We start from the raw sequence: 9,250 nt of genomic DNA, 5'->3' as shown, positions 1-9,250 counted from the left end.
CCTATTCAAGTTTTCCATCCTTTTTTATTATTTGGACATGGTATTCAGACAAATCCATTTGTCTCAATTTCAGACAAACTGTAGTGTTGACTGTATTCATCCCGCTCAAACATTCAACCCTGTTACCCAAGATAAAAAATGATCCAACAAATATTTTACTTCAATTTATGGGATATATATATATATATATATATATATATATATATATATATACACCAACATTTAATCCCATATTAGCCTTTACTGACAACTTAAACAACTTAAATTTTCAACCCTGTTACTCATTATACCATGGATAGTATTTAAAATGTTAATTGTTAGGAAAAATAAATAAATAAATAAATAAATATTGCACAGATTACTTTTTAAACAGTGTTTAGACATGTCCAAATGTAGGAGTTGAAAAATGAATTAAAATACCCGCTGATTGTCCATGTAGGGCCATTATTCTAGTTTTATTTCCCTAAATAATTAACTTGTGACATTTTTTTCCCCTTATAATTAACTACATGCCATAAACAGCCATACTTGATTTTAATAATCCCCACCTGAATGTTTTGTTCATTTTTGATCAAAATATTATATATTCACAGCATTAATACATGTGACTGAAAGCATGTCATTTGCTTTGATTTGTTGTTGTAAACTCAAAATATTTTTTTCCACGATCAGCCTGAAACTGTCACATCGAAGTGACATGTGGATGAGACCATCTGCAGTATAAATGGTTGACGGTGTAGATGAAAACTCGGCTTTTGGTCAAAAACAACCTCACAAAGTGTTCTCAGAGGTTCTGCCATAACCAATTTTCTATTCAGATTCTTCATGCTCAACCATATTATGCTGTATTAATTTACTTTCTGCCTATAAATAGACCATAAACCTTTGAGCATAGCGTTTACTCCTGCAAACATAGCCAGAAATGTGAGGGATTTAAATGAAACATTTAAAGGATAAAAAAAAATAACATTTTGTCATTATTTACTCACTGCAAGTCTTTCCAAATTCATCCACTTTTTTTTCCGTCTGCTGAAAAAAAAAAGATATTCTCAATAATCTTCACGCAGGTGTTTTCAGTATCTCATCCGTGGAGTACATTTAAATTAGACTTTTAACTGAAGTTTATTCCAAGAAAAAAAAATCACATGTTGTAGTTTGTTAATAGAGTTTCAAAAATCACAAACATCATATAATTGATTTTAAGTATTAACTAATTCTAATGAATTGTGTCTCACATTATACTTGCAACCCTGTTAATGCAGGTTTCCACTCCATATTTAGAAACTAAAAACTGTGACAACCAGGAAGTAAAATTTTTACATTTGGACATGGCAGTATTTTCTTTTATTACTTTTATACAAATTTTAGTGTTGACTGCATTCATCCTGTGCAAAAATTTAACCCTGTTATCCAATAAAAAATTATCCCACAAATATTTTTCTTCAGTTAATAGGAAACAAAAATGTATTAACTTTCATCATTACCTACTTAAAGCTTAATTTAAATGTTCAACCCTGCAACTTGTTCTTCTATAGTTAATATTATATATGCTGTCCAAGTAATTAAGAAGCTTATTTAATGTTTATTGCTTGAAAATACAGTATCCATATCATACTTGTATCACTTTTAAACAGTGTTCAAATATGTCACAACTTTTTATAATTTAGGTAACGGAGTTGAAAATACCTCAAATGAATAAAAATACTTCCTGATGTTGTCATTCAACATTTTTACTTGTTGAAATAATCAAAGTTTTATTTATTTATATTACATACTGTAAAGCTATTATGCACAATATTTCAAACCTTCTGAAAGCACACATTTTGTATGAACAATTTTATAGTAATAGTTCACAAACACGCAGCTTTTCACACAAGACGTCAACTGATAAATTGGAGTGGTGTGGATTACTTGTGGATTATTGTGATGTTTTTATCAGCTGTTTGGGCTCTCATTCTGACGGCACCCATTCACTGCAGGGTATCCAATGGTGATTAAATGCTAGATTACTCCAAATCTGATAAAAAAACAAACTCTTCTAAATCTTGGATGGCCTAAATTTTCAATTTTAGGTGAACTGTTACTTTAATATGATTTTGAAGCTTTACAAACTATGAACTGTTTTTGAGTGAACTGAAAATAAGAAAAAAATAAAAGCGAAATATGGGTTCAGTCCGAGTGAATAATGGAAATTTTTGGATGAACTATTCCTTTAATAATCCAAACACAGCATTTTCCCTCAATAAAATGAAATTGCATGAAGTCATAAATGCATAGTGAATGATGGTCATTTAACATTGAGAGCACAAGGACACGGTTGATGGGAGCTCTGTGGCTGCATTAGGAGACATGTCTCTCCTCCGCTCTGAGGTGACAGACAACTGCTGAGTGAAAACTCCGCTTCGGGGGGACAAAGAGAGAATTAGGGAATAGAAGAACAATCCACTCAATAGATACCAGCACTGCAGGATCGTCTGTCTTACTTAAAGCCACTTAAACATGCTGGATACTATGGCTGCCAGACCCTCATCTTGGATATTTGAGTTCCAGAAAACCAACAATATACACATGACACTATTCATGCTTAATGTCAAAATATTGCAGTTCGCTTATGCATTTTGTCAGAATACTAGTGTACCTTTTACTGCATACTATTTAGTGTATACTGCCATTTGACTTATAGTATGTGAAACAGTGTGCGGTATCAAAGGACATGTCTGTATTATTAGTGTACACTATACTGCATACTAAACAGTTTATATACTTGAAAAAACAGCATGTCATACATATACAGTATGTACATTACAGTCTCTGACAGACAGCGCCACTAATGCTACTATTTTCTTCTTCTTCTTGGAAAGCAATAACATAGAAAAAACATCTGGGAGTCTGGGTTTTCTTAGTAATGATTATATGATATATGATGATATATATATATATATATAGTGATGAATACGCATGAGTGCATTACTTAAATTTTTTTAGTTCTAATATTCCAACCAACAATCAGCTTACGTTTTTGACGGACACTTTTTTTTTTTTTTTTGCATAGTTCATTATACTTATTTTGAGGAATTAAGTTTATTTTGTGGCTTAAATAAATTAGATATTTGGCATAGTTGTCACAATTTTTTATTTTAATTTATCATCTCTTATAACAAAATATTTGATTTAAACCTATGCAAATGCAGATCCTTTTATAAATATGATTGAAAAATCACTTTTCAAAACTGTTCTTCCATTTATACAGAATACAGTAGTTATGTTCAAAATGAAAACAATTACAATTATTAAAAGCAGGGTTTTTTTTAACTAGTGCTGTCAAACGCTTAATCGTGATTAATCGCATCCAAAATAAACGTTTTTGGTTTGTTTACATAATATATGTGCGCGTACTGTGTATATTTATTTTGCATATATAAATACACACACTTGCATGTATGTATTATGAAAATATTTACATGTATTTACATGCATATATGTATATTCATATAATTTATATTATTTATAAATATATTTAATATATAAACATAAAATATTTTTCTTAAATATATACATGCATGTGTATTTATATATATATATATACACATGCAAAAACACTTATTTTGAATGCGATTAATCGTTTGACAGCACACACACACACACACACACACACACACAAAGTGATTTTGTACTAAATACACAGGCCTCAATTTTAAAATATAACTTTGTATGCATCTTTAGCATGCTAGTAAAGTACTGTGGTGCTGGTCTTTGAAAAATAAATAAATAAATAATAATAATAAAACAAGTGTTATGCAATCATTTTCCTCAGCCATTATTTGTATTTTTTACATTCACCATTTCTGGCTTTTTGATAAAGGTGTGGGGAAAATACGGTTTACTCCAACTTGGAAGATGTCCAACCATTTTTACTTTTTTTTTTCTTCCTGCAGAGCTCATTAAATCTGAAAGGATTTATTTATTCCTAAGGACCGGTGTTTAAGAAGCCCAGTCTCTGCAGAAATCTCTCCATCTCTGTGACTCCAGCCCTTGTGTGGGCAAGTGTGACCTCTGAGTGTCTTACAACACTGCTGTTGATACACACATTAATGAGGTATTAGCTTAAGTATGTGTTTCCCAAGATTCTCCACTGAAATTGAGGTACAATTATGCCCATAATTACAGAAATGAAATGTTTTACATCTAGGGATCTGCAGAAATATTGCATTATCGTATTTTGCATTAATTTGTTCATCCTTTAAAGAGAATTTTAAGTGACTGGGCAGCTGTAGTGAAAACACCCTGCAGGGCATCATGTGAAAAACCTAATGATGCTAATTAACAGTAAAGGACAGATCAGGTAATTGGCACAGAACTGCGGCTAAAAGAAGGTTCAAAGTGGATATCATTGATATGCTAGTCAGTTATCATAAAGCGTTGGCCTCAGGTGCTTCTAATCTAGCTAAAACCCAAAAGATTTTAATAAGAAATAGTCTGTATACTTTAATGGAAACCTAAAATTGGAGATTGTTCTGGTATTAAAGACCTCCAAAAGTTTAAATCCACTGTAAAAAGACAAAATTCTCCACACCTGCAATACATATCAGTTAAGTCTTGATATTCTCAACAGTCTGTTTATTTCTAAACAGTTACAGCTAACGGTTAGCAGTTACCACCACAACGCATGAGAGTTATTTTAACTACATGTCTATTTAACTAAATGAATTAGCTAGGTTGTGTGTTACAGTGATCTCACAATGCTAAATGGTTTGCTGAATGTGTTTTTCGTTCCTGTGTGAACTGTTGAAAAAGGAATTTGAGTCAAAACATGTCAAACGACTTCTAGAGAGCATTTTATTAGACATAAAACGTGTGCAATGCCTAGAATGTATATCAGTGTATAATCATGAATGTTTGTCTGCTTTACACAATTGTGTATATCTGGTTTAAGAACATTTAGTTACCTTATGCTAGCATGCTAAAGCTAACTGACAGACAAAAAGCTACTGTATACACGTTTGTTTTGATTTCATGAAGATTTCAAGGATAAGACTGGTTCCTGAAACATTTCGTTTTGCACTTAACATGTTTACCATGGTAAAATCACTGTAATATGGTATTATTGTTTTGTTTTTTTAAGTAACTCTCAGATACGGAACTCTGCAATTTGACTTCAAGGCAACAGTAAACACAATTCACAACCCATACTTCTGTAATGCGATTTAAATCTAGTAAAAGAGCATTTTGTCAAGCTTTACAAGTATGCTAATATGCTAATTCTAACTGACAGGAACTAAAAGCCATAAAACAATAGTTTTGAAGACCTTATGGATAAAAATAATTCAACAACTCATTTTACTTATATAATGTGATAAAATCTGTCAAAATAATGCACCATTTAAAATAATAACAATAATAATAATACTAGCATATGCTAACGTTAATTAGCAGGGTAAAAGCCATAGGTGAGGATTTCATGGAGACTACAACATGAAACATCTTTCGCAACCAATTTTACCTCCATTATGTGATGTATTTCAAAGCAAAATAGGGTATTTAATGAGAAAATGAGATTAGGAATCTGTATTAAGAAAGTAAATGGTCCATTTTGATTACAAGTTGATGTTGTTGTATATTTATAGTGTGTGAGGAGAACTTCTAGTCAGCTAATAATGGTGGATGACTTTACCTCCCAGAGGAACAAACCTTGTTCAAGGAGATAGAGAAAAAGTATGAGTGGGAGCAATGTCCCTTCTCATCAGGATGTATCTTATCCACCTATGTTTTTTTTAAGCTGGCCAGCGTAGATTTACAAAAACTCTGCCACCTAAAGAGCACAATCAATCTCCAAATCTGCACTAGCAGAGTGCAATAAATGCAGAATCAGCTTACATTAGAGGTGGGTTGCACTATAAAAGGTCTTTGAGTCTATAGTGCAGGACTTTATTTATTTATTTATTTTTCTCTGGCGCTAGTAATGGAGTGAGGCTGGTTCATCAGTTATGCTGTCTGGGCTGTCACGGCAAATTTGAGGCCTTTGAGGATCAAACCGCAGTCCAACTACACAGCTTTAGGCTTGGCCTTTAGCTCGCTGGCTAGCATGTTCAGCTCCACTTCCAAAGGTCATTAATTTGAGTCTTACTTGAGGCAACATGCGGGCTGTCACAGGGAACATTTTTTATTTTATTTTTTCATAAAATTGGAAACATTGGGGTTTCTAAACCTTTAAAGATATGGAGAATTGATTTATTCAGTCAGTATGTTTCATTAGAAATTCCTTTCCTCAGATGGAAAACGATGAACGTGGCCAAACGCGATGTCTTTCTGCCAGAACGAATTCCCCGGGTAACCTTCCGCGCTAAAGAACTATACGCTAGCCTTTCAGAAGCTAAGGGCTTTGGAGGCACTGGGCAATTTCGATCTTCACAAGCAGATGGTCAAAGAACGGCAGCAGGGAGTATGTTGGATTTCATACTCTATACTGATAAATTACTTTATTTATTTGGCATCTGTTTTGACGCCACAGAGTAGAAATTATTATTTAGAATTTTGATTTAATTCTTTTGAAGTAGCTTACTGTCATAGATCTTCAAATGATTTGAAATATTTCACACAAGTCATATAGATCACGTTTATTACAAAAACAAACTACGGTTTGGAATATTTTACAGAAGTTGTAGGGCCCATGTTTATTATTTAAGTTATATCCCATTATTATTTATTTATTTAAACCTAAACAAGTTTGGAATGACATGAGGGTGGAAAAAGAATATAGTTAGATTTGCCATTTCCGGGTGTTTTATCCCATTCATCATACTGTATAAACTTAAAAAAGAAAATAATAAATAAATAAAATAAAATTGTTATACCTTACCCAGCCTATATAATGCTTTTATTTTCCAATAAAAAAATAAATAAAAATGCGTTCGAACTGGTTTGTCAGTGGAGAATTTTTTGTTTACTATTTTTCATTTTGGGATGATATATTGTATAGCCCGTTGTATACCATTCATCATACAAAACTGAACAAACAATATATACAAAACAATAAATATATACAAAACAATAAATAATTGGGATATTTACAGAACTCGTTTAGTGGGATAATAACAGATTTTACACTTTTGGGTTATGCATTAATCATACATAAAATGATCAAATAAAAAAAAAAAAAAAAATAACTAAGGAAAAAAATTAAAAATAAAAATATTGACACAAGATGACAGAAACCACTGATATTTTTAGACAGGATTATTTATTATTATTGCTATTTCATTTGTAGACTACGATATCACGCAAAAACAGTTACAAAACCAGAATGTAACATTCACATTTGGAAACTGGTGTCGAGTCACGACACAGACTCTCTGACGTGTTTTATATGCCTTTAATACCAGCATACTGTTCGGTTATAAACTATTCATACACTGCCCTCTACTGGGTAGAGCTGATCCAATACACAGTGCGGTGGTGATTACCTGAGGCTTCTGTGGCAAAAATGAACTCAACTGAAAACAAAGGATTGTTTGGCTGTTCTGTTTTAAGGTCTGTTGATCTATTTCAGTTAAAATACGGGTTGTTATAGTTTTGGTGAATGTGTGTTTGTCAGAATAAACTGTGACCTCTGCGAAAACGCAAAGCACCCTTCCTCCACACAGTTCTCTGTGTTGAGGAGGGGTCCGGTTTCCCGCGTTTAGCTGGAAACCCGCGAAGTCCTAAACACAGATTTGACGATTGAGCTTCACGAGGAAACTTCACTCCGTCGGTTTTGGGCTCACCTTTCAGTCCCGCTATTACATACACAGCGAGAGAGAGAGAGAGAGAAAGAGAGAGAGAGAGAGAGAGAGAGAGAGAGAGAGAGAGAGAGAGAGAGAATCCACTCATGCATGAGAATGAAGGGAGAATCTTTAGAACGCGGGTAACTGTGTCGTCACTGAGGTGACGCGCTTCACATTAAACATGGAGCATACAATACAGTTCCAAAAGTGCCAGATAGAGTAATAATAATAACAATAATAAAAGTTTATAAAAATAGGCTATATAGACTACTACACATTGTTGTTAAAATCAACTGAAGCACAACCAGGAATATATTCTACTGGTTTGGTCTCTTGACAAACATGCTTGCTTTCAAAACTTAGTTAATCAGACAAAACTTTGAACTAGTGTTCAGATAAATAAAGAAAGAAAGCCCAAACTCTGGTGCACCATAAATTTAATTCCCCCCCCTTAAGGCAGATAAACCTGATTCCACTGTTCAATCCTGAGACTCATTGATTTCCACAGCAGGTTTTCTCTTGTTCAACTTCCTGGGTGGCACAAATCCCATCTTCCATTATGGGCTCTGTGAGCTCTTGCAGACTCTGAACTGTGGTCTTGGGGAGGATTGAGACCGAGGCAGAAATGAAAAACAGCCTATAGAAAACAACTAAATACTGTTCTTATGAATACTGGGGAAATATTCTCCCTGTGTCACAATGTGCATACTATCTGTCCTAAAAAGTATTGAAAATAACTAATGTCACATAGAATTTAGGATGTATAGTATGCACATTGGGACACAGGCTTACTCTCGATCATTGGAAGTGAATGCACACCCAAGGTGATATAGTGTGTTACACCTCATTTGTGAGTTCATTATTATTTTGTCAATTATTATGCATTTACATTATTCTGCACAACAAATCTGTTTACACTGAACTCTCTTAAGCATTATATGAACAATATATTGTTTATGTGGTCAGGAGTGTGATAAGGCTTTTATATTTTTCTTGTTAATGAAAATGCTATACTTATTTTCTTTTTTTTATGTTTTCAAGGGTCTGGGAAAGAAAGTACATAGCCTTCAGAAAATCCATACACTTCAGAAGGTCAAGCTAAATATTATACTAGACATTTTATTTTCTATTAATTTTAAATAAGGTTTGAAAGTTACTGTTACCTAAAATTGGGACAAAATTAAATATAGATATAAAACCCTAATTTGTGTGGATTGTTGACTACCAATAAAGTATATACTTTGCGACATTTGTTGTTTTTTAGTTTGCGTGATTGTTTTTTAATACATATACAAAGTTAAATGCACATTAATTATTATCAAAATAATGTATATGCTAATATAATTAAACAAACAATTCAAAATAGAAGTAAAAAAGAAAATATTTTCATTAATTTCCAAAATTTTATGGGAAAAAAATAAAATATCATAATATTTTGTCAGCATGAGGGGTCTGAATACATTTGCAAGACAAAAATAATTATATACATA

At 32.6% G+C, this 9,250-nt stretch overlaps 1 long non-coding RNA gene across 1 annotated transcript; it reads left to right on the top strand.

Moving 5' to 3' along the window:
* Window positions 1-3,940: 3,940 nt before the first annotated feature.
* LOC132159195 (uncharacterized) lies at window positions 3,941-9,002 on the top strand. Its single transcript, XR_009437829.1, has 3 exons — window positions 3,941-4,096; window positions 6,270-6,439; window positions 8,802-9,002. It is a non-coding gene; the product is annotated as an uncharacterized LOC132159195 (long non-coding RNA).
* Window positions 9,003-9,250: the final 248 nt, after the last annotated feature.

The sequence above is a fragment of the Carassius carassius genome, chromosome 16, assembly GCF_963082965.1.
Source record: "Carassius carassius chromosome 16, fCarCar2.1, whole genome shotgun sequence".
NCBI lineage: Eukaryota > Metazoa > Chordata > Actinopteri > Cypriniformes > Cyprinidae > Carassius > Carassius carassius.
Note: the sequence above shows the minus strand (reverse complement) of the source record. Positions and strands in the feature narration are given on the sequence as shown.